General features: G+C 39.3%; 1 protein-coding gene and 1 long non-coding RNA gene across 7 annotated transcripts in view; one reads left to right on the plus strand and one right to left on the minus strand.

The window, feature by feature from the left end:
* ESR1 (estrogen receptor 1) overlaps positions 1-26,400 on the plus strand; it is a 366,771-nt gene that overhangs the window by 194,449 nt on the left and 145,922 nt on the right. The gene's annotated exons all lie outside the window — the stretch shown is intronic.
* On the minus strand, positions 4,600-13,262 carry LOC311594264. Its single transcript, XR_014778013.1, has 3 exons — positions 12,156-13,262; positions 10,122-10,291; positions 4,600-7,707 (listed from the first exon to the last, which is right to left on the minus strand). It is a non-coding gene; the product is annotated as an uncharacterized lncRNA (long non-coding RNA).

Raw genomic sequence — 26,400 nt, forward strand, 5'->3', positions numbered from 1 at the left:
ATTTGTTTTTTTTACAAGTTATTCCTTATTGTTGAACATTTTTATACATATAGTCAAATATGATGATATTTATACTCCATTCCACCCTGCAAGCTTCCCAATGTGGCCTTCACAACTATGTTTTGTTTTTGGGTTTTTTGTTTTGTTTTGTCTTTACAACCCACTAAGTCCAGTTAATTGTGACCATATATACCAGGTGTGGGACACTGAAACATATCAGTGGCCACATCCCTAGGGGAAAAAGACAGATTGCCTCTCCTCAGCTGTCAACTGCAGGAAGCTCCTCAGTAAAGGGTGGGGCCTGGAGACCATCCACCCCATCTTGGCTGGCTTGACCATAGAAAGGTCTTGTGCAGGTAATCACAGTGCAGTGAGATCATGGTTATAGTAGCCATGCCCAGAGGACAACATGTGCCAGTGCTCCTCCACACATCTGCCTCTGACATTCTTTCTGCCTCCTATTTTATCATATCTCCTGACCCTTGGTCAATGTAGATGTTCCATTTTGGAGCAAATACTCAGTCCCTTATTCTTAGCATAAAGCAACAAATTTTAAAAAGCTATAATTTTATTTTTAATCTTGGTTCTGTCTGTAATGTATTTTAACAGTCTCCCAGGACATCTGTTTATTTTTCTTTAGCATCCTGCTGCCTAATACACTACATAGTTGATTTTAAAGTTATGCATGTTGGATGTCTGCCTCTGCTACTAGAAGGCATGGAGCCATTTTACAGACTTCACTCACGGATGTACTGTGGTTTTCAATGCTTGGTTACTGCTTTTCATCTTTCAATTATCTTCCGTTCAATGGATCCAAAAGATACTAAATGGAAAATTTCTAAGTCAACCACTCATTCTACATTTCATTCTGTCCCTCTTTGCCTTGTTCAGAACACAAAGCATGACCTTGCCTACAGAATCTATGTTGTACATGCTACATGTACATAGTAGATATTACAGTTATCATATCAACTTCAGAAACTGCATAGCTTGTATTCAAAGAATACTAATGTGGCAGCCTAACCCTATGTCACCATGCCTGTGCCACTTACCTCTTTTCTTATCACATAGACATTGCAAGAGCTTGAAGAGACTTGTGAGCCTAGTACAATCAGGAGAGAGAGAGAGAGAGAGAGAGAGAGAGAGAGAGAGAGAGAGAGAGAGAGAAGAGAAGAGAGAGAGCACTAGCACACCACATACTTATTGCAGTGTTACTGTTCAATTTATGTTGTTTATTGATGCTAATTTTTAAAATTTTTCTTCCTTTATTGCTATTTTTACAGTTCCTAATTTATAAGTTAAGCTTTACGATAGAAATGCATATGTTAAAAAACAGTACAGATATTACTAGAGTCCTAGACCAGAGGGTGCCCAACTCTAAGGATTCTCAACCAATCAGATGTGTTCACTACCCTGGAAAATGAGTAATAGTGAAAACAAGGAGATGAATCTGGTATTCGGTATGGACACACAGGGAGAACAAGGAGACTCTCACCCTTAGTCCTGCCTTCAGGGATGCTGATGCAGGCCCTGGGCTTAAATAGGGTGGGCACTGGGGCCAATGACAAGCTGCATGCACGGTTAGGCAGCCTTGTCAACTCTGGATTAGTTGATCATTATCTCAGGCTTGGTTTGTGAGGACTTGCTGGTGCTAAAGGGGAAGTTATTAACCACTTGGGGGACAGTTCAGTTGCCATCATGTCATGTTTGCTTGCGCTTAGAGGATCAGCCTCATTTTTCGTCATGGGGTAACAAATCTTATTTATGGGGTGCAGACTCATCAGACTGCAGGAGTCTGCTGTTTCTGGAATCCATTGCGACTTCGAGAGAGAATGAATAAGAGAAAAGCACACATTTTCTTTAGGTTAAGAGAAATAACTGGGGACATTTAGGTGCTGTTTCAGTGATGTGAAAGTGTGGCAAGTGCTTGTGTGTGTGTGTGTGTGTGTGTGTGTGTGTGTGTGTGTGTGTTTGTGTGTGTGGTGCGTGTATGTGGTGAATGTGTTCATGTATGTGTGTGTGATATATATGTGGTATGTGGTATGTATGTGTGTGTGTGTTGTACGTGTGGAGTGTGTTGTGTATGTATGTGTGTGTCTGTGCACATGTGATAGCTGAGAATTTGTTACACAAGCCTTGAAAATCTTGAAGACACTGTAGCTTCTCTCAGTATTTTCAGTTTCAAAGCAGAACTGCCATTAGTTCAAAAGAATACTCCCTAAAAAGTGTGCTTGTGTTCACAGCTTGAGAGGAATCAAACTTATAAATTGTAATATAGTGAAGGTATCAGATAAAAACAAAGGTAGAGGGGCTAGAGAGATGGCTCACAGGCTAAGAGCACTGGCTGCTCTTCTAAAGGTCCAGAGTTCAATTCCCAGCAACCACATGGTAGTTCACAACTATCTATAATGAGATCTGGTGCCCTCTCCTGGTGTGCAGCCATACATACAGGAAGAACACTGTATACATAATTACAAACAAACAAACAAACAAACAAAACAAAGGTAGAGATTCCTGCTCTGATGCCATTTCAGTTACTCCCTGGGTACCTGCAGACCTAATTGATGACATAGCACCTTTTGGCAAAAGCAGTCTCTCGTCCTTCTGTATGTAAGGTGTGGTTATACTTAGATTTCAACATCCTTTGGGGGTATTATAATGTGTAATTCACAGATATGGGAGAACTCTCTATCTCAAGCACATTAGTGTTTGTGTATAGTGTAGCCAACAAAGAGTCATTGCACCTATAAATTAATAGAATGAAGAGATACATCCCAAAGTACAAATATGGAATTATGAGTTAATTATCAATCAAGAATCCTATTTTTCGAATTAGAGCATGTCTGCTCAGTAGCTTTTGCCATAAACAGAATCTTATCTCAGCTATCAATGGCACACAGAAGAAGGCACCTGTCACTCACATATCATGAGGATAGGCTAAGAGACTTGGCTGGTATTCACTGTACGCACTCTAGTGTTTGGGGGTGAGCTGGCTGTTTTGACTAGAGCATCTTGGAAGACCTTGGTTCACTTTGCCTGCCTCTCCTTCTGTGGTCTGGTCCAGGAACATTCTAATGACAATGGCAGAGGCCCACAGCAAGGCGAGTCCTAAGCCCATGGGAAGCCCTTGCCTGTATCACTGGATGAGACCCAGTGGCCCACATCAAGTCAAGTGTCTAAGTACATGGGATGAATGGGAGAAGGACTTCAAAGTTATAGGAATAGGTTGAAAACGTGGGTGCATTTTTATTTTTATTATTTTATTTAAACACATTTTTATTGAAAAATAAAACAACTCATGTTACATCTCATTTGCTACCCCATCCCGTGCATCCTCCCATTCCTCCCTCCCTCCCACTTTCATCCCATTCCCCTTCCCTATGACTGTGGCTGAAGGGGACCTCCTCCCCCTGAATATGATGCTAGAGTATCAAGCCTCTTCTTTGTAGTCTGCTATCCTTCCTCCGAGTGCCATAGGGCCCCCCATCAAGAGAACATGGTCAAATATGGGGCACCAGAGTTCATGTGAAAGTCAGTTCCCAGTCTCCACTTAACTGTGGAGAATGTTCTGTCCCTTGGCTAGATCTGGGTAGGGATTTGATGATGACTGCATGTATTGTCCTTGGTTGGTGCCTTAGATTGAGCAGAACCCCTGGGCCCAGATGCACCCATCATAGTGTTCTTCTTGTAGGTTTCTATGACCCTCTGGATCCATCTATTTCCCTATCTCCTATATTTTTCTCACCTAGAGTCCCAATAGGAAGTCCTCGCCTCTATCCCACTTTCCTGGTAAGTGAAGACTTTCATGAGACCTGCCTCTTGAGTATATACCATTTGAGTCTCTCTGCTTCTGGGTTAGCTCACTCATTATGATCATTTCTAGTTCAGTCCATTTGTCCACAAATTTTGGAAATTCCTTGTTTTTAATAGCTAAGTAGTATTACATAGTGTAAATGTACCACAGTGTCTTTATCTGTTCTTCTACTGAGGGACACTCAGGCTGTTTCCATGTTCTGGCTATTATGAATAAGGCTGCTATGAACATGGTTGAGCAAATGTTCTTCTTGTGTGCTGCGGCATCTTCTGGGTATATTCCAAGGAGTGGAATAGCTGGGTCTTGAGGAAGCCCTGTTCCCAGTTTTCTGAGATAGCACCAGACAGATTTCCAACGTGGCTGCACTAGTCTGCATTCCTACCAGCAAGGAAGGAGTGTTCCTCTTTCTCCACATCCTCGCCAGCATGTGGTGTCACTTGAATTTTTGATCTTAGCCAATCTGATGGGAGTAAGATGGAATCTCAGAGTTGTTTTGATTTGCATTTCTCTGATGACTAAAAACATTGAGCATTTCTTTACGTGTTTCTCAGCCATTTGATATTCCTCTGTTGAGAATTCTGTTTAATTCTGAGCCCCATTTCTTAATTGGATTATTTGGTTTGGTGGTGTTTAATTTCTTGAGTTCTTTATAAAGTTTGGATATTAGACCTTTGTCAGATGTAGGGGTGGTGAAGATCTTTTCCCAGTCTGTAGGCTGTCACTTTGTTCTCTTGACAGTGTCTCCTGCCTTACAGAAGCTTCTCAGCCTCATGAGGTCCCATTTATTAATTGTTGGCATTAAGGCCTGGGCTGTTAGTGTTCTGTTCAGGAAGTTGTCTCCTGTGCCAATGTATTCCAGGCTCTTCCCCACTTTTTCTTCTAACTGATTTAGTGTCTCTGGTTTTATGTTGAGGTCTTTAATCTGCTTGGACTTGAGTTTTGTTCATGGTGACAAGTATGGGTCTAAATGCATTTTTCCACATGTAGAAGTCTGGCTAGACGAGCACCATTTGTTGAAGATGCTACCCTTTTTCCATTTAATAGATGTGGCTTCTTTGTCAAAAATCTGGGGTCTATATGTGTGTGGATTCATATCTGGGTCTTCAATTCGATTCCATTGATCCACCGGCCTATTGCTGTGCCAGTACCATGCCGTTTTAATTACTGTTGCTCAATAGTACAGCTTGAGATCAGGTATGGAGATTCCTCCTGAGTATCTTTTACTGTATAAGATTGTTTTTTAGCTATTCTGGGTTTTTGTCTTTCCATATAAAGTTGAGAATTGTCCTTTCAATGTCTTTAAAAAATTGTGTAGGTATTTTGATAGGGATTGCATCTATAAATTGCTTTTGGTAAGACGGCCATTTTTTACTGTTAATTCTCTCGATCCACGAACAAGGGAGATTCCTCCATCTTCTCAAGTCACCTTCAATCTCTTTTTTTTTCAGGGACATAAAGTTTTTTTCAAACAAGTCCTTCACTTAGCTGGTTAGAGTTACTCCTAGATATTTTAAACTGCGTGTGGCTAATGTGAAGGGTGTAGATTTCCTAATTTCTTTCTTTGTATGATTGTCATTTATATATAAGAAGGCTACTGATTTTTTGAGTTAATTTAAAACTGGCTGGATACAAATGGGTGCATTTTTAAAAATAATCCATCTCAGGAAAACATTTGAGCCAAACATTTTAGACTGTAAAATAAGCAATATCACTGAGTATTGGAGTAGGAAGGGTGGACCTCTAGTCCACAGCAACCAAAGACTCTGGAGTGCAGCTTTTATTGGGGCACAGAATGCAGATATTTTCAACTTCATCTACTATGCTTAATGAGAACCTATGATAAGGCAGAGAACCCAGGAATAATAGATGTGAGACATATGATATATTTTCAGATATGGTAGTTTTCACTAGTTTCTTAAGATGTGAATTTAGTGTGTGTATATGTTTGTTACAACTGGTTCTGAATGGAGATCTAAAAGCCAAGTAAACACAAAACCATTTTCATACTTCCATAAAAGTTTACAGTATATATAAAATACTGTGTATATGTGTGTATGTATAGTATGCATTTTATAAGCATATAAAATATACTTTTCTTTTTTTCTTGTCCTTAATTGGAAGAGTAATTTAATTTTTAAGTTTTCAATCGACAAGCTGCTTTTATTTTATTTTATTGAAATTTTTTTCTTTTATTTGTTTACTACTATTATTGGTGTGTGTGTGTGTCTGTGTATGATGTGTGCTTATGACATAGGCTATGGTGCATAAGCAGACAGAGAACAAGTTTGAGCAGTTGGGTATCTCTTTCTAAGGATGGATTCCAAAGAACGAACTCAGGTCATCAGCTTTAGTGCCAAGTGCGTTTACCTAATGAGTCTCCCTGCTGGCCCAGCAAAAGTGTTTTAGTCTGTAAATATTTACTGTGCACAACATAGTGTTTTGAAGTCTATGCACATCTGTGAAATGGCTGAATCATGGTAATTAATATATTATCTCACAGTCTGGAGTTAAAACTCCCACATTCTGTTCTCAGGGATTATCAAGTAGTCAATGCCTTGTTAATGACTCGTTGCCACCAATTTTTACAATACATCTCTTGCACTTACTCTGTTGTTTTATAAGCCTTGGCAATTATTTCCTCAACACCACTTGCTTACCTGCCCCCTGTAGCTACCACTGTACTCTCTAGGTCTGTGACTTCGGTGCTTTAAGATTTCATGTGCAAATGAAATTTCATGGAATTTCTATCTGTGTGTGGCTTTTACATGATTTGAATAATCACAAGTACCATCCATCTTTTGCAAATCTTAAGTGTCTTTTTAAAAAGTTGAACAGTTTTATACTGTGTCTATATCACATTTTTTTTTTTGCTTACTCATCAGTTCAGGTACACTTAGGTTGAGTCTATGTATTGATTATTACAAATAATACTTCAAGGGGCATGGGAATGCACATAACTCTTTGATATTTTGTTTTAATTCTTCTGGATGTTCATCCATCCATTAGTGAAATTTCTAGGTCACATGACATATCTCCTTGTATAAATGCTTGGGGAATATTCATGGGGAAGATACTTGCTATCTTCCATTGCTTTGCTGACAGTCACTGCAACAGACTTGATATAACATTTCATTGTGTTTTTTAAATGTCTATTTACTTGATGATGAATAATCTTGACCATTTAAAACATTTTTCCCCTGCCAACTGTTGACCATTTTAACTTTTCTTTTGAGAAATGTCTCGAGTGACTTTGCTCAGTTTTCAGTTATCAGTTGTTGAAGAGTTAGAGGTTTTCTTGCTGGGAGTCACTAAGCTCCTCATGTATTTCTGAGCCTAAGCCGTTATCAAGCACAGAGCTCACAGATATTTTCTTCTATTCTGATTGCCTCCCCATTTGAACAATTTTTTTATTTGTTCTACTAAATCCTTTTAGTTAAATGAAATCCCATTAGTCTATTTTTATCTTCATTTCCTGTGCTTTCAAGACCGTATTAAGAAAAAAAAATCACTGTCTAGACCAGATGAACTCGCCTCTTAATTATTTTTTCTAGTAGCATTACAGCTTCAGGGATGCTACGTCTTTACTCCAGTTGTGTTGATTTTTATATATGGTGTGAGGTGAGAGCTGTTGTTCTTCTGCGTGTGAGTAGTCTTCTCCTCGGCATCATGGTATCATTTATTCGTACAGAGTGCCTTTTCCCCATTTCATATTCTCTGCACTTAGCATGAAAATCAATTGACTGTAAATATATGGATCTGTTTATAAGTTATTTGTTCAGTTGGCCAATGAGTCTGTTTGTATGCAATTACCATGCCCTTGTGATTATAATACCCTTGAAGTATAATTTGAAGTCAGTGTGTTGCTCCAGCTTTGTTCCTCTTGTTCAAGATTGCTGTAGAAATTTAGAAAAAATTTTAAATGTGATTTTTTTTTAGGATTACTGAAATTTTTCACAAATATTTTTGAAATTTTGATTCCAATTACTTTGAATCTGTAAATCACTTTGGCTACTGTGGATATTTTGACAATGTGGATTTTTCTACTCCATGAACATTGCATATCTTTTGATCTACTAGTGTATTCCTCAGTTTGTTTAATTAATACTTAGTTTTCTGTGTGTGGCTCTTTCATCTCCTTGGATAAAAGTATTATCTTTTACAGCTATCGTAGATGGAGTTGTTCCTTGGATAGCCCACTGCTATTTACGTAGAAACACTACTACGTATTTTTAGATGGCATCTATTTATGTAGGCCGGGCCCTGGAATTCACAGTGCAGCTCAAGTGGATTCTTGATCTTTCGTTAGTCTCCTGAGTGCTGGGTTCACAGGCACATGTCACCACACCCAACTTGTAGTGTTTTTTATATGATAATTTCGACATGATAACTAAGACAGGACTTATTCTTTCCAACTTTTCTGTGCAGAGTATTTAGGGTTGTCTGTTTATAAAACAATGTAAAGTATAAATAGTGATAATTTTACTTCTGGTGCTTGCATTTATCATCTATCTATCTATCAACTATCTGTCTCCCTATTTATTTTCTATCTATCTCCTTATTTATTTATTTATTTATTACTTAATTGCTCTAGTGAGGACTTCCAGCACTATTGTGAATAAAAATGATAAGAGCTGGCACCCTTGATTTTCTCCTAATTTTAAGTAAGGGATATTCAGCTTTTCACTATTGAATATAGTTGTGGGTTTATGGCATATGGCTTCTAGTGTTTTGAGATACATTCTTTCACCATTAAATTCATTGAGAGTTTTTTTTATCAGGAAAATAAGCTAATCTTGGTTAAGGGCAAGTTTTGTCTCTATTGAAATGATCATATATGGTTTCCCCTTTATCCTGTCACATTATAGGCTTTAAAGAGTTTGAGGCCAATCAGTGTTAGTTCTTTAAACGTTTGGAGGAATTGTTAACGAACCCCTTGGGCCCTGAACTCATATTTTTATGGACAACCTTTTGATACTGATTCACTCTTGTGACTCATCATTGCTTCATCTTTTATGATTCAGCCTTGATGATTTCATATGTCTAAGATTTTGTTAATTACTTCTTATTATTTTGGTTCATTGCTATGTCTTTATCAACTGTATTGCTGTATATCATTTGTAATTTTCCATCTTCTGTTTAAAATTTTTATTTATTTGGGTTTTATGTCCTTTTTCTTCTGTATCTAACTAATATTGCCTATCTTAAAAATCAACTCTTAGTTCTATTGATTTTTAAACATTTTTTTCTAGTCTCTGTTGTTTTTACTCAGGTCTTCATTGTTTTATTGTTTCTACTATTCTGGGGCTTAGTTAGTTTGTTCTTCATTACTTATCTTTCTAAGGTGTAATTTCAGGCTGTTTTCTTTCCATCCTTTTCTCTCTCCCTTCCTCCTTTCCATTCTCCCTTCTTTCACTTTTACTTTTAACACAGACATTTATAGCCAGTGCAAATATATCTCAGAATTGTTTCTTTTTTTCTGCCTTCCATAAATTTTGGTATGATCTAGTTTCAGGCTTTTCTTTTCCTTATTTGACCAATGACTTATGTTTTTCTCCCTCTTTAAATTTCTGACTAATTGAATATCTAGGGGTACATTGTTTAATTTTCATGTTTTTGTGAATTTCCAAAAATCTCGTTGGTTACTGATTATTATTTTTATGCTGCTGAGGTTAGAAAGATAGTTGGTGTGATTTCAACCTTTCTAAATTTGTTGAAACTTGTTTTGTGGCCTGGCAAGTCTATCCTGTGTCTTGCAATGAACATGTATTCTACTATTGCTAGACAGACGTTACATATATTCATCTCTTTGGTACATTTGTGCTAAAATTCACCTCAATGTTGAGCTTTCTTTATTGATTTTTCTGTCTGGATAATACATCCATTGCTCAAAGTTGAATATTAATGTTTCCTGCCTATTATAGTTCTGCTTTCCTTTTCAGACAGATTGATGGATGTTTTATGTATTTAGTATTTAAGTTCTTGGTTTTTGGTTGTGTATTTATTTATAGTATTGCATTATATTGATGAATTGACCCTTTTGTCATAATAAATAATTTCCATTTCAGTTTTTAACTTAAAATTGATCTTATTTGAGCAACGATGCTTGCTTTCCTGGGGCTTCAGTTTTTATGCAAGGTCAAGGCCTACTCATCTGTGTGTGATCTAGCAGCAGTGACTCTCTTGCAAGCAGCATTCAGTTGGGTGTTTTGTTTTTTGCTAGCCATGTGCTATTACTGAGAAAATGGCTGTTCTCAGGTCATTTGATCTGGGAATTTTTTTCATTTACATTCCGAGAAGTAAAACTTACCCATGTTACTCTGTTAGTTGGTTTTTGTTGATCCATTGTTACTTTTGCTTTTTCTAGCTCTCTTCTTTTGTGATTAGATGATATTTTACTTTAATAACATGCCTTAAATATTTTTCTTCTTCTTCTTTTTGTCTTCTGATACCCTTCATAGAACTTTTGCTTTCTGATTACTGTAAAACATATGAAAATGTCTTGCAGTTATAATAGGTTCTTCTAAACATTGATAAAAATTTTCTACTTATTTAACTTTTCTTATTTAGAGGTTATTTTAATTTGAAGAAGAAAAAAGGCTTCATATTGACCTTTCAAGAATTGCCATATATTTTTTCCTTCCGCCATTTTATTTTTACTTATGCGTATGCATGTGTGTATATGTATAACACCTGTGTTGTGTAGGTGACCAAAGTGCATGTGGTCTCTGGAGGCTGGTTGTGAACTGCCTGATGTGGATACTAGGAACCAAATGTGGGCCCTCTCCAAGATCAGTAAGTGCTTTTAACTGCCCAGGCATCCCTCTAGTCCCATAAACAAACAGCCATGTCTTATCTTGAATGTTAAAAGAAATGCTGGCAGTGACTCAAGACTGAGTATAATCCCCTGAAAGGCTCTTTCTGTCCTTGCATTATTTCTTTGTAAGATTAAGGAGTGGTTTTTTTTTTTTTTTTTTTTTTTAAGGATATAACTGTTCTTCCTGTGGATAGACTCTAATAAAGGCCAATGCTTGGGGGAAAACGGCATGAATGCGTTGCTACTTTTGAGCTCCATAAACTGAAGACCCCAAGAAATTCCTTGTTCTTACTCTTTGCTGCAATGGCTGGATCTGGGATAATGAATTGTTTTTAGAATGGGAAGGAACTTAACGTAAGGATGAGCTAGTTCACCGCATTGTTTGTCAGTTCATTGTTCTTATCCAGATCATATAGCTAATTAACTGCTCAGGCAAGAAACCAGGTTGCCCCATTCCTACATCGATGATTTCTTTTTCATTGTACAAAAATGGTTTAGCTGACCTGTTCATGACATAGATCATCACCAAAGACAGAGGCATGCATAGTAAGATATTAATATCCACAGACCGAGACTGTGCCTCATGAACAATTGACTCTGGACACAGTATATCACTTCTGTAACAAAAGCACTGGGTACTGAATTGAGCGTAGGTTGCCCAGAAGAATTACTCCTGTGTCGTTACGTAGACGTACGTAAACATGATAGATGTTTTAAAAGTACTTATAGTAATGTAATTTGAAAGGGACACTTACTCCTTTAGGCCAAAAGTCATCTTTTTGAATAGGGCTCCTGGCTAATGGTCAGTATGTGCTTGGGTCTTCATGTACTGCCTAAGAATCTTTACAATATTACTTCATTCTTCTTCTCTATTATGGATTTGATATGGTTTGTCTCCCAAGGATCATGTGTGGGAACATGAAGGGGGCCTAGAGGGGAATCATGCAGGCCTGGACAGAACTGTTCTAAGAAGGCATTAGCATAGTTTGCCTGGTATCCCAGATATTATTATTTTTTTCCTAAAGAGAATGATTTGTCTGTCCCTGCTCTCTGGCTTCCTGTCTTACTATGAGATCCCTTTTTCACATACTCATGACAAGACGCCGCCTTCCAGGGGTCCATGGCCAAAGGCTAGCCAGCATAGGCATGTCTCTGTCTTAGACTTTAAGCTTCCAAAACTGTGGACCAAATACAACTATTTTTACAAGATTCAAAGACTTAAATATTTTTCTTGTAACAATGAAAAATGATTTAATACATGATAGTACTGAGTATTTGCTCCTGAAAAATTAAGGCCCAGGACTCAGTCTCTATGGTAGCTCTCAAATCTTACATTTTATATTTTTATGATTTAAGTTCAGATAAAGACAATGGGAAGATTGTAATGAAAATATAAAGGGGATATACATGTATATATTAATATATATAAGATTTTACATATATATAATCTAAGAACACATTCAGCAGCGATCATGCTGATATTTCAAGCTAAACTTAGCAAAATAATTAATAATTGAAAATACTCACTGAAATGATTAGTATATATGAGGTACGGATATGTTCTGAATGGAACGTGTCATGCAAACGAATCTGATGCTGTCATCACTGCAATGAGAACACTATGAGCAGATGGTCATGAAGTTGCCACAAATTATGTAGCCACATTAAAAGCAAGAATTCAAAGGAAAAGTTTGGCAAGACTCTGGGAATATAATTAAGTTATTTCTATGAGACATGTAGTAATTATGACGAAGACTTGAGTCCTAAGATCTGGTGGGACTTTTTAGTTTCTGCCATCTGGAAAGAGGAAGGAAGAGTTGAGTACAGGGATTGTCAAGGAGTTCCTGAATAACTGTCATACAAACTAGCTCAAACACTCAAGGCCCAGTTTATTAGAGACCATAAAACACGCCCTATTCCTAAAAGGAATTCTGAGGTAAGAAGTGCAGAGGGGATATTATGGGAAGTAATGTGATAATGATGGTCTGGAGGCAACCAGCTCTTTGGTTCGGTTTATGTGGAGTAAGTGAGAGGAATACAGAACCACATTCAATTTTTTTTTTATACATTTAAAAGATTGATTCACGAGACTAATGATGATTACATTTCTTTCATGTGTGTACATTGACAGTTTTACTTAGATTGTTTTTGGTATATGGTAGGGACTGAACCCAGGACTCACAAGTGCAAAGCAGGGGCTTCAAACATGGAGGTACATCCCCAGCCTCTATCTGGAAGATTTTCTATGCCTAGTCCAAGGTTTTCATTCTAAAACCATTTGCCGTTGACCCCGATGAGCACCTAGATGAGGAAGTATTAGAGAGACCAGGAGCTAGAGATGGGTTCAAGCTGCAGAATTTGGACAATCAAGATGTGGACCATGTAAAAAAAGATGACCTTTGTCTCAAAAGACCTAGGGCTACACTGTTTGTTTGTTTGTTTGTTTCTCAATTGACTCCAGGGATCAGGTGAGCTCCTCGGGTCATTTTTCTTTATGGTGTCATTTTCTCCCTAAAGTTCCTGGAGACAGATGTTATTGGCAGGTTTAAGTCTTAGCCTCCTAAATCTGCTTCACATTCTTTGTAGACTCTAGTCTTGTAGAAAACATATCTGTGCAGAAATACCAAATATATTTTAAAAGCGCTCCAAGGGTCAAAGCATGAACTGTGTTTTGATATTCATAAATAAACACATGGATACCAAATAGTAGTGTTTGTGTAAGGTATTGATATTTACCCTTTAGAGAAACTACCTGGATCCAAATCTGGATATCCTTGAACAAGATACATAACATTTTCAGATATTACTTTCATACATTGTCAAATGTAAACAACAATAGGATTGTAAACGCAGCTTTTATTGCTAGATGTAATTGTTGTCCCAGGGGGTTACTGAAGAATAAGCTCACCCTTCCTCGTTCTTTCTGAACTTTGGCTGGCTGGTTCAACTCAGCTGTTTTGGCTCAAACTCCTCTTCAAGCTGACTGACTCAATTTGGCTTCTCCCAGCTTCTCAGTGAGTTGCTTTGCTTGGCCTCACACTAGCTCTGGCAATCTGTTTTGGTTTCCTGGCCCCTTCTTACTCTCTGCCTTTAGATGCCTCTGATGAGTTGCACTGAACTGCCTGAACTTATTAAAAACCTCAACTGCCACTCTCTGCCACTCACAGCACTGAGCTCACAGAACTGACTGACCCTCCTCTTCTTTCCACTGCTCTTAAATAGCTTTTCTCCTGAGAGTTGGGCGTGTCCTATCTCTGACTCATTCTGTCAAATCTTTCTCTGATTCATCACTTCGTCTGCCCCCCCCCCCCCGAATTAGACATCCCTTACAAACATGGCTGCTTCCTTCTACAAATTAATTTTACTTTACAGGTATGCACTAAGGGTGTGTCTGTGTTCCAGCCAGAGGGATTGAAAGTCTGTATCCCAGCTGGATCACACAGACCTAGAAGATCTTTGGATGTGATCCCTTGCCAGAGCAGCCATGCTGCTGGATTAAAATTTCTCTACATATGATAATATTATGGCTGTATTAAGGAGGTGTGTCAGAGACTGCAGAGCCTTTAATGTTTTATTTAGCTTATTTAGTAAGCCCTCCCTATAAGTTGGTTATGGTGAGTAATGTGAAATATACACTTAACATTTTTCCTTTTGTACTTATTCTAATCTCCAAGTAAAATGCAACTGCAGAATACTATAATCCTAATTAAATAAATATTACTAAACAATTAGCCTGTATTCTGTTCCACTTGGAAAATCAATTGCATATAAAATTAGGCAGATTTTTCCCGAGGCATCTACAATTTAGTCTTCTCCATTCTTGGCCCTTCTTGTTTTCCACTTTCTGAATCACACCTAATTTTTTTCTTTCACATTCTCTCTCCTATTTTCCTAACAGAGCCATTGCCACAGTGCACAGATCTGTTTACTAGCTACAGAATATATTTTGCTGTTTTATACGTACCTTCAATGAGAAGTTAGTTATTATACTTTAATTATTAGGAACACACTGTCTTGCTTGCCAGCTCCCATCCCTGAGCTGGCTTCAGATTTCCCAGATGTGACATCCTTCTCCTTTCGAGTCACTGTAACCCTCTTGTCATGTGTTTGGTCTGAGAGTGGCACGTGCTGAGATTTGTGTCCTACCTTTTGAGCACCGCTGGATACATAGCTCTGTGGTCACTTTTACCTGAGAGAGAAGTTCCTGCCACGGTATTAGGGTGCTAGGCTCATACCTTTACTTGACCTCACTTGTCCTCGCCCTCTGCCCCACATCCATCCCTGATCTATGGCACGCATTCACCTGTATCTGGTTTGGTTTGCAGTTCAGAGGTCAGTTATCTGGCTAATCATTTTATTTCATTACTCCAACTTAATTGTCTGTAGAATTTGCTCTCAGCTAGGGGGAGGTGTACCATCTTCTCCGCTCTGACCCATCCTGGCTCTGAGTCCTTTGTGCTCTCTCACAAGTTAGCTGCTTGGCTTTGTTTTGTTTTTTAACTTCATTACTGAGCCCCACCTTGAATGAGATATAGACATTGCTTTCTACACACCAATGTTTAAAAATGCATTCATTTACAAAAGTATAGTTATATGTCCTATAAATACCAATAGAATTTTACTCCTAGGGGCAACTCATTGTTTATTCATAAGACTGTAATAATGGTGAACGTTTGTTTTTGATGGAGAGTTTCGGTGATAAAAAGAGCAGGAGGGGAAGGTTGGCTTACCATAGTCTGTAGCTAAGGAACTCTCCCAACATATGACCTTCATACTGATCACAGAATTATGACTGCGGTTTTCTTCCTTCCTTCCCCTCCCTCCCCTCCTCTCCCTTCCCCGTGCAATCACAGCACTGGGAATATGTACACAAGATAAACTCTGAGGCTTGCTTCTAGCCATTGTAGTTGAATTACTGAACTTCAGCTTCACCAAGAGACTCTATATTTTAAAAATAAGGTACAGAGAGGTCGAGGAAGATAGCTAATGCTGACCTGGCCTCTACATGCATATGTTCATACATGCCTGTGCATGCCCATCTCCATACACACACACACACACACACACACACACACACACACACACCCCAACATGTATACACACACACACACTCACACACATACCAACATGTACACACACACACATACACACACCAACATGTATACACACACACACATACACACACCAACATGTATACACACACACACACACACACACATACACACACCAACATGTATACACACACACACAGACACACACACACACACACACCAATATGTACACACACACACACAGAGGAAAAGAAAGAAAGGGGCAGGGAGAAGACACCAAATGCTTCAACTATTACAGTAAATAAAATAAGCTACATTAATTAAAAGAAGCACAGATTTTTAAAGAATAAAAAGAACAATTTCCCAAATCAAGTCAAAGCCAGACTTTGATACTATTGAGTTATTTTAATGACAGTTGAAATAAGAGGAAAGGGGAATAATTTTGTTGTCAGCTGTCACTCTTTGTGGGCACTGGTTGGAGAAGTTCTGGCGGTAACATCTTCCTGTTGAATTTCCTGTTTTTATTATGCTTCAGCTTATGCTTTTGTAGGCTTATTATTTTATCTCCAGGCAGATCCGGGAACTTACAATTCATGCTATGCATGAAGAGCCTGCATAATTTCCTGCAGGATAACAGTTTCTTCATGCAGTGCTCTTTCCTACAAGCTCTTCAGCTGAAAGACCCCATCTCCCTTCTCTTGCCTTTGTCTCTCTGTCTCTCTGTTCTCCTTGCTCCACATATGACATTTTTTTCTTTTCTTTTTATTTTGAGACAGAGTCTAATGAAGTATGTGATTCAGGCTGGCCTCAAACTGATGCGAAATTCTTGCCTCAGCCTCCTGGGTTCTGGGATTCCAGGCATGCACTGCCACACCGACTTTTAAATATGGTTCTAATACATTAAATGAAAGACTGAAGAATGCGCTAAGCATTTTCTTTTACTAGAGTTGATTGAGCAATAACTTGTTCTGTTTGGTCTAAGACTACAGTTCACTATTTATTCAGCCCAGCCCTTTCCTAAATTAAATGGCAAATCACATGCCTGTGGGATTGATTCGTTTCACTTGGATGCACTGTTTACTTACAAAGGGAGAGTCTGGTTTGGAGATTTTAATAGTGATAAAGGGTCCAAAAAAAAAAAAAAAAAACCCAAACCCTCCTGACTCTATCTGTGTTGCATTTTGCAGTTGAACCCACTGGGAAAATGGCAGAGGGAGCAACAAGACTCGGTGACTTTTTTGACTAAAGTGCAAATGAAAGGGTTGGTGGGCTGGAGGGATAGCTTGGCTGGTAAATCGCTTGTTTCTTAAGCATGAGGACCTGAGAGTTTTTCCAGATCCTACGTGCAAGGTTGGTCATGATGGCAACCCCTACACTGTGGCAAGATGGGAGGCAGAAACGGGGAGTCCCTGGAGCTTGACTGTTAGCAGCCTGGCGTGTCTGGTGAAGCCCCAGACCAATGGGAGACTGCATCTCCAAGAAAAGGAGGAAGTCACCTTAAGAACATTCATAATTGTTAGTTGTCCAGAGGACACACTAACACACACTAAAAAAAAAAAACCTATAATAGGCCCACAAAACATCAGTGCAGTGCCCAGTAATATAATACCTCCAGTTATTAAGAATATAAAAATAATCAAACCAAGTCAAATCCTCAAGGGTACTTAAAGTATTTGTGCAAGAGACAGCACAGTTGGTTGAATAAAACCCAGCTACTGCCCAGGGATGGACGCCACTAGACGAGGTCTGGATGAAGAGACATATTTTAAAGAGTGTTGGGCCAGTGTGTGTCCTTGCAATACTAGACACAAAAATGGCAGCAGACAGGACACCCAGTGAAGTGTGGCAGCAAATAAGTATTTGTTACCGAATTCGGTTGGTTTCAGACTGTATAAAGAGCTGGAGATAATTCAAGTAGATCTGCTCAAACTAAGAGTAGAGTAGGAGAAATCGGTTCCAAGCTCCAGCTGACCGGGTCACAGAAGGAAATAAAACCAGCCTTAGTAATGCTGAGAGTCACTCTCAAGACCAAGGACTTGGATTTAGGGCCTAATGCCCACATTAGCAAGAGAGGAAACATTCGTGTTAAAGTGTGATATGAGTCCTTCCTAAGAGTTTCCTTCTGGATGTTTGCTTCATAGAAGGAGTTAAGAAGGAAGAAGAAATCTAGGAAAGCATCCAGGAGAAATGCAGCCAAGTGGAGAGGCTAGGCAAGCCTTCTCTTTCAGAAGGGAGGACTATCTCAGGATGTGAAAACCAAGTTGGTTTTCAATGTTTTGAGAAAACCTAACACACACACACACACACACACACACACACACACACACACACACACACACACACACAAACACACCCTCATGCGTACCCACTCACATACACTCACACTCGCTTGAAAAGTGACTACAGAGTTGAAAACAGGTAAAAGACGTACACATTAATTAACAGAATACCGATGCATAAAAGTTGAGGCATTGAGTTGGGAATTCTGTCTTCTCACTTATGACGTCAAGAACTGCGGGATGGGATGTTCCAGAAGCTGCAGGTATGGATGGTGGAGGCAGGATGAGAAGCTAAAACCCCAGCAGTCAGCTCTACAGCCCCCCTCAGAATGCCAGAGGTTTACGCATTCTGGGATGTTTTTGAAAGTACATGCCTTGTTAACATGGATAACTAGTTATGAAAAAAAATCCTATTAGGCATGCCTGTTTTAAAGAGCCCGCTAAGGTTAATTTAAACCTCATTAGGAAGGAAACCATTTAAAATACTGAAGAGGAAAATAAAGAACATAACTATGCAGTCTCAGCACTTGGAAGGCTGAGGCAGGAGCATTATAAGTGTAAGGCCAACCTGGTCCATACAAACAGACCCCATCTCAAGCAAAGAGAAATTAAACAAAACCAAATGAAAACAAAACTCAAAAAAAAAATTGATGCTTACTGAAAATAGACTCACTAAATGTGTGTGTGTGTGTTTTTAAAAATCACTTAGTTTTTACCAGTATCATCTGAAAGAAAAAAGATTACTTTTAAATTCTGGAATAATTTTTTTCATAGTTTATGCTTTGAAATCAGTTTCATAGATCCTTCCCTGGCTGCATACCATAAACGTATTTATCTGTATTTTGTCTTAGTAGCATTAAATCTCGGTGTTTCTCAGATTTCATTGCTTGCTTCACCTAAAAGATTCCTGTGGGCTGCTTGAGGAAGGGATGCCTCTTTGTCTTTTTCCACCTGGACAGCCAGACTGTCCAAGAGTTCAGGAAATAGCTTACCATTTCCCACGGACATGGGGTGACTCATCCATCACAATAGGAAAGAGACTGGCTAGGAACTTTCACTGCAGTTTTCCTGTCTCTGCCTTGGCTAACAGCACAGGTTAGAGCGTGTTGGTCATTACTTTAACTTCACAGTCCTTCTACAAAAGGACTTTGCTCACCTTCAGATGCGTTTTATCTATTCATGGCTACATTTTCTTTCAAATGAATTTCAAATCAACCACTAATGAAACCACATTAAATTTATAAATGAAGTTGACAAGGACTGACATCTTTCTGATATTTTGTCTTTCTACCTATTAACATTTGGTAATTCCTTTTATGTTAGGTCTTTTAAAAAATCAATTTCAATAAAAAATTCAGGTTTTTCCAAAAGGTCTTGCAGATTTAAGAATAGGCATGGCCATCTCATTCTGTATTGTTTTAAAGAAACAGCTTTAAAAATTATAGTATCTAATTATTTCAGATATAGCATGTATTTTTAGAAATTTTGTAAATTTGGGTTACATGGCCTATTCATTTAACATTTTTCTATGCAGTTCCTATACTTCAAAGACAGATTATAAGAGGGCTACATAAATATCCTAATGTAGTAATATTCTAGTTTATTTCCTGGATAATTGAATATTTACCAAGGTTCTAACTTTTATAACATTAAACATGGTTGAATAGCTTTAACTTGGTTAAATCTTTGTATATATTGCATTTACTTGTTTGGATTTACTTCTAGAACTTGCTTTCTCAGCTGAAAGGCATACGTGTTTACTTACACACACACACACACACACACACACACACACACACGTAGACACACACATAAATTGTCAAACTCAAACCAATGGTGATTAATCAGGAATCATGGGAAACAGAAAGAGCAAAACAATGCTCTGAGAACATTACATTATGTTGTACAGAAATATATTTATTGACATGGAATATGGCCTGGGTAAAGTTGACAGCACTTAAGCTATAGGCAAACGAGGGAGAAAATGATCCTATGAGGTCACACGTCAGAATGTGAGAAGCAGATCACCGGGGTCAGGGGTATTTACAGAGTTATTTTCTTTTTCCTTTTTCTGTATTTCCTGTTTTTAGCAATGTGTATGGATTATTTAGGAATAAAAAATGTTGATGTAAGTTCTGTGTGACATTTCTCCCATTCCAGCCTAAGAATTCTTCGTTTCCACATATCACATAAAGAACTTTAAATCAGAGACATCAAAACTCAGACAGGCTGACGAATGGAGTAGATGAAACACAAGTGATTGACATGCACATGCACTTAAAACAATGTTCGACAAACATTGTCACCAGGGAAATACAAATGAGACCTCATTCCACCTAACATGGCTGCCACCGAGGAAACAGATGCTGAGGAGGGTGTGGGGCAAGAGGAACCCTTGTTCACTGCTGGAGGTGTGGTTACAGGAAACAGCATGGGGAGTCCTCACAAAAGTCACACCGGACCTAACATGGCCCAGCTGGACCACTGCTGGACACACACATCTTCCAAGGACTGTCTGTTAACAGACTGGAGACACATGTACACACATCTTTGAAGGACTGCATGTTAACAGACTAGAGATATGTGTACATCAATGTTACACACACACACACACACACACACACACACACACACACACACACAAGAATTTTATGCAACCACAGAGGAAAGAGAAACTATGACAATTTGCAGCCAAACAGATATAGCTAGAAGCCATTATGTTGAATGAAATAAGCCAGACTTAGAAAGACAAATAACATGCTTTCCTTCTATGTGCAAACCCAAGATTAAAAGTATGTGTGAGGATTTACACAAACACAGATATATGATTTGAGTGTGTACTTATATAATGTGTGTGGACACACAGTGAGAAAGGGAGAAAGTCTAAGGGAGGCGGAAAATCGATAATGGAGTAGAATTTGTGCCACAGGCAAGCAGAGGAGGGCACCACTGGGGAAAAAAGGAGCCAGCCAGAGAGCCAGAGAAGCAAGTGAGAACAACATAGGTCATGTGTGTGTGTAAATGCCTGGTGAGGGATTTTCTTCTGATGCTAATGTAACAAGTAATAAAAAGAAACTCTCCTCCCTGGAATTTCTTTTTGTTTCTAAATAATTCTATTATTGTTTGAAAAGTGAGATTGGCCAGATACCACAAGAACAGTGCATGTTTTCATTATTGTGTGTATAACTGGTACGTTTTAGAACTGTTAATTACTTATTTTATCCTACACATACACACACACACACACACACACACACACACACACACACACACACACAGAGAGAGAGAGAGAGAGAGAGAGAGAGAGAGAGAGAGAGACAGAGACAGAGAGAGAGACAGAGAGACAGAGAGAGACAGAAAGACAGAGAGACATAATTTGGGTAAAATCATTATGACATAATAACACATGCTCTAGCCTTGCCTTTGAAGGCATTTTCATAAGGCAGTGCGTGCATGACATGAGTTGCCTGATTTTGTTTAAAGCATGTGTTCTCAGCAAGGTGTTTCAAGGGTATCCTTGGGGTTCTTTTCTGAGGTGATTCTACGTTTCTGGGGTGATTGCCCACCCCACTTCCACTCTGAGTACAGGCTGTTCTTGAAAAACTTCAAAGCTGAAATGTTTTTATTTGGGCAACTTCCGTAACCAAGGTAATTTGTCCTATGCTCAGAGAATAAAGCAGAAAAAGAGACAACACAGTGTCTGTGACCTTAAGCTTCCACTGAAACTTAGAGACGGTTAGCTCAGCAGGTGAGAGCTTGGGAGCAATGATACCAAGAGTGCAGGTTCCATCGCAGGACGGAGCAGTGAATCTCAATGGAAAAACCCATCGCATTGGCACAGATTCCCGGAAACATCTGCTATCCATACGCAACTAGGCAGTGACAGTGGGGTTTTAAGTAAATCATGTCAGCGCATAGCAAGTCTCCAACTTGAGGCTGGTTGTGAGGCCAAGACGGGAAGTCTTGAGGTGGTAGAGCATAGTGGAGAATGAGAAAACTTGAGCTTGCTTCAGGAAGAAGACCACCAGGGGCTATGCCAAAGAAAAGAGGCTTTCCGCGCTTCGGTGTTTCTTTCAGATGCTAGGGACCAAATAAGTGAGGCTCAGCAACTTGTCTGCGAAGGAGGGGGCCTTCACCATCTACAAGAGATCTGGGGGCAGAGAGTACAGAAGAAGTTTTAACTAAATGCCATAGATCATGCTCCCAGTTGCCACTTGGGTCAGGGCGGAGAGGCACACCAGAAGTCTCTGGCTCAAGTTGTATGACTCAACTAGTATTGCCAACTGAGCAAGCAGGGAGACGTACAAGTGATAATGGGGATACTTGCTGAGCTGCACAGCTCTTTGCCTAAGCCTTGGGGTGAGGATGTCGAACTTGCGCTCTCTCTGTGAGCATCGTTTAGTCGTAACCTTCACCAGATAAACCAGCTGGGAATGATGATATTCCTGGGGCCAGGAAAGGACTGGACAGAAGGCGGCTGTCACCAGCAACGCCAGCTACAGGAATCCATGAGTACCGGTTAACACTAACCAGGAAGAGGTAGCATTACCACGGCCCCACCTGTGCACTGGAGGCAGAGAATATGTTGTTGACGACAGCATCCTTTTCACCTGTGACCTTGCTCCTGAAGCATATGCAAGTCATCCAGTGTAGTGGTACCCAATAGAGCTTTCTGTGATGGTGGAAGTATTCTGCCAGTAGATACAAACAGCTATGGGGCTAGTGTGAGCAAGACACTGACATTGTAATTCAACTTAAATTACATTTAACTTTAATTAGCAACATGAAGCTGGCGGTGGCTGGATTGGACATTTTAGATCCACAGGCTGCTGTGATAGCTGATGAATTTATGTAAAGAATCATTTAAATTGAGAAGGAAAAAAAAAGCTGATATGGGTCTTCCCCATTATTCCTGGAGGCATACTGACCCCTTAATGCAGCACTCATCTTTAAATTTGTAAAATGTAAACCTAGGTAGTAGTCACAACACAACACTAAAGGACAAGACAGACTAATATTTGAGACCTCTATTATGCCACCATATGTTTGTCTGTCAAAGACAGATTAATTTACATTGAAATCTTTATTTAAGCAGTAGATGACAAATGGGCTAATGTTTAAACAAGCACTCAAGTTGTACAGCAGTTATTTTCAAAGCAGATTGGAAACAGGCAACTGGCAACAGAAAATGTGGGAAGAACAGAAAAGAATGTCTTTTTTAAAAAAAAGTTATATTAATAACAATCCTATTTATTGCACCAATATATTAATATAATTTAAAAGTACATATCCCACTGGGTGGTGGTGGTTGTGCATGACTGTAATCCCACTCAGGAGGCAGAGGTAGGCAGATCTCTGTGAATTCGAGGCCAGTCTGGTCTACAGAGTGAGTTCCAGGACAGGAAGGGCTACACAGAGAAACCCTGTCTCAACAAACAAACAAACAAGCAAGCAAACAAACGCATATGTCCCTTGGGTGTACTCATGTAAATATTTTTCTTCTAGCAGAGACGTACAATCAAAAACTTTGGAGCTCTAGTCAGCAGTGTGTTTCTAGAACAATCTATCTGCCGATGTGACTTGACACTTATCATAGCTTCTATGGAAAAACGGAACGCTTCTATAGGGCGTGGCCTTTTTCTACAGCGTCAGTAACTGTACTGGCTGGTTTATCTGTTACGAGCACTTTCTGCGTTATGCTCGGTGACCGACTTTATTTCTTCCCGTGTCTCTGTACCTTCACAGCTCCCTCTGATGTTCTTTCGGAGTCAACCCTGGGTTTCACAACCTGTCAGGCTCACCGCTGCCTGCTCTGACTGGTCTCAGCGAGAGGCTTCCTCCGCTCACAGCTGCCCTTAATTGGGCTGCAAAGAGGATATAACAGAGCCTCCATCTCCGCCATCTCCAGTTCTCAGTGTCCCCTGCTTATGCAGACTCATTTATTGTTCTGTTTCAGAGTTAGTAACACGACTCGGGGTCCCTCCCTGAGCCAGTGTGTCACCTCAGAGCGGTCCAGTTATTAGAATTGTTCTTGTCGTTCCCCGGGGTGACTGTAACATGCACCCAGGGTTATCCTTGAGCACTGCCTATGCGTCATCCGGTGCCGTTTAGCAGTTGCCCTTTATTCTAACCCACGGTCTAATAGGTAGCCACTAGCCGTCTGTGCCCACTCAATCTAGAAAAAGAAAATCTCATCCAACTGTAAGTCCAGCTTCGGTGTAGTAGCCACATCTACACGGTCCGTGGTTATTACCTTAGCTCAGTTACAGAACCCTTGGTCTGTCGTTGAGAGTCTGAGGTGCAGGGCTGGCCACAGGGAAACGGCAGGATGGAGACGTGAAGCAGCGAGGTTCCAGTGTTCCTGAACCTCTTGATGGATGGGGGTTACTGGCTCATACTGTCTTTTATGTTAGGAACTCAGTGTATGGATTTCTTCACTTTCAAGTTTGGATGTCATCCTTTTTAGCTAGTTCAACTGAAGGATTGCCTGGTGCCGCTTTTGCTTTTAACTCAGTTTGCACACCTAGCTTTCATTTCGCAGGACTCCCTTGAAGGTGTGCTACTTAGCACCACTGGAGTCCGTATAGAATTGTGTGTGTGTGTTGCACCGTTTAAAAACAATTTAATCCTAAAGGTCATCCCTTCTGAAATCTATACGGTTTTGCGGGGGAAGTGAACAGCTGGTGGAAATAACGCCAAGGTCTCTAACCTCACCAAAGGGAAAATATGGTGTGAGTAACTGCCCCTCCCCTCCCCCACCCCGTGACACCAGAGCAATTCTGTGCTGTAGTATATCAGGGTAGCACCCCTGAAGAGCCTTAGGGTATCAGGAACCTGATGCAGGGCACACAGCCACTTTAAAGCCTTCTGCATTTATTTAAACGGCAAAAGCTGTCACTTCAGTTGCTGAACACTTACTGATTTGAGGAGAGAGCTACCTGAAACTTTATTCCACGATGCCCACTCACACTATGGTGGGAACTCTAACCTACAGCTCGTATTCTGTCTCAACTGCCATCCTGCTCTGTAAGCGACTTGCATGGAGTCCTTCCCTCCGTGCTATCAGAACAGATCGGTCCACTAATGGACCTAATTATGCTCGTTTGTCTTTGACAAGAACTATTAAAAATGATCACAAATGACTATGTAATTATAATTATAACCTCCCAAATGCATATGTGCTATTTTTTTTTTAGCAAGTTCACTCTGCTAAGCTTCACCCCACTTTGAAAAGTGACACCCAAGACACAGGAAAGAATTATTAAAATGATAGTTTTAGTGTTATCTCTAGCAGATAAACCCCTAGCTATTGTATTCAATAATTGTAAATATTAGCTCATTATGTATAGGAAATAATGCAGAATGTTTATTCAGTTAGAATACCCATGGGCAATGTACATAACTCAAGAGAATTATTTTTATCAGAACAGCTGAAAAGATTAATATGAACAGCTGTTTCCCAAGATCTGTTTTCCCCGGGTCAACTTTTCCCCCACCTGTAACTTCCTATCTTCAATTATAATTTTGTTCTTCCAAAGAAGGCCAAATATCCCCCAGTATGACACTGTAGATTTTTTTGAAAATATAATATTGTGAAGAAGAATAACGTACACTAGATTTTAAAAACCATGTATTTTAGGGCTAAAAAATTATAAACACTATCAAATCACCAGAAAATTCTTTTAACAACCAGCTCCAAGTTCATAAATGATCCATTTGAAGACTTGTGATCATCTTAAAATTCCAAAATATTGTCTTTAGAAGGTTTTTTTTAAAATTAAGATTCTTGTTTCCATTGATAACATTTTATTGGAACTTAAAATTTCTCCTCTGCTGTATGTGGTCTTAATGTGCTTTCTTTCAGAAAAATAAAAACCTTTAGTTTCAGGAGTCCCGTGTTCCTTCTTCCTCTACTTTAAAATCATGGGAGAGATAACTGTCATTTCTTTATCCCGGTGTCCAATTCCCTCATCATTTTCTGCCAGCCAATTTTCTCCTCTTTCTTCTATCCAAGTCCTAGGAACTTTTTACTTGGCTCTATTCTCTGCAATTCAGGGCTCACAATTTCTTTGCGCTTCTCAGATTATCTTTTGTCCTTGTGTCTACTTTTTCACTAAAAAAAAAAAGTGGAAGAAAGAGAGAGAGAGAGAGTTAGTTCAGCTTTATTTCTTTAAAAAAGTCATCATCAAAATATTGCCATATTTAAAATCCATCTACATATTGATTAAACCTAACTTTCCATCTGATTTAATTGTACTAAGTTAAAAGGCTTCTGAATAATTTAAATTCATCATGTATTGCAAAGGAATTTTCGAGCATCTTCAGGTAACTGTGTGACAGCTACGAGGCTGAGGTGTAATGAATACAATACTAGGAATTAATTAGCCGCCCTGCTCATCTCATGGGCTGCGACTACAAGCCCACAAGGCAAATTGCTGTGGT

The sequence above is a fragment of the Acomys minous genome (assembly GCF_964271855.1).
Source record: "Acomys minous genome assembly, chromosome: 3".
NCBI classification, from domain to species: Eukaryota; Metazoa; Chordata; class Mammalia; order Rodentia; family Muridae; genus Acomys; species Acomys minous.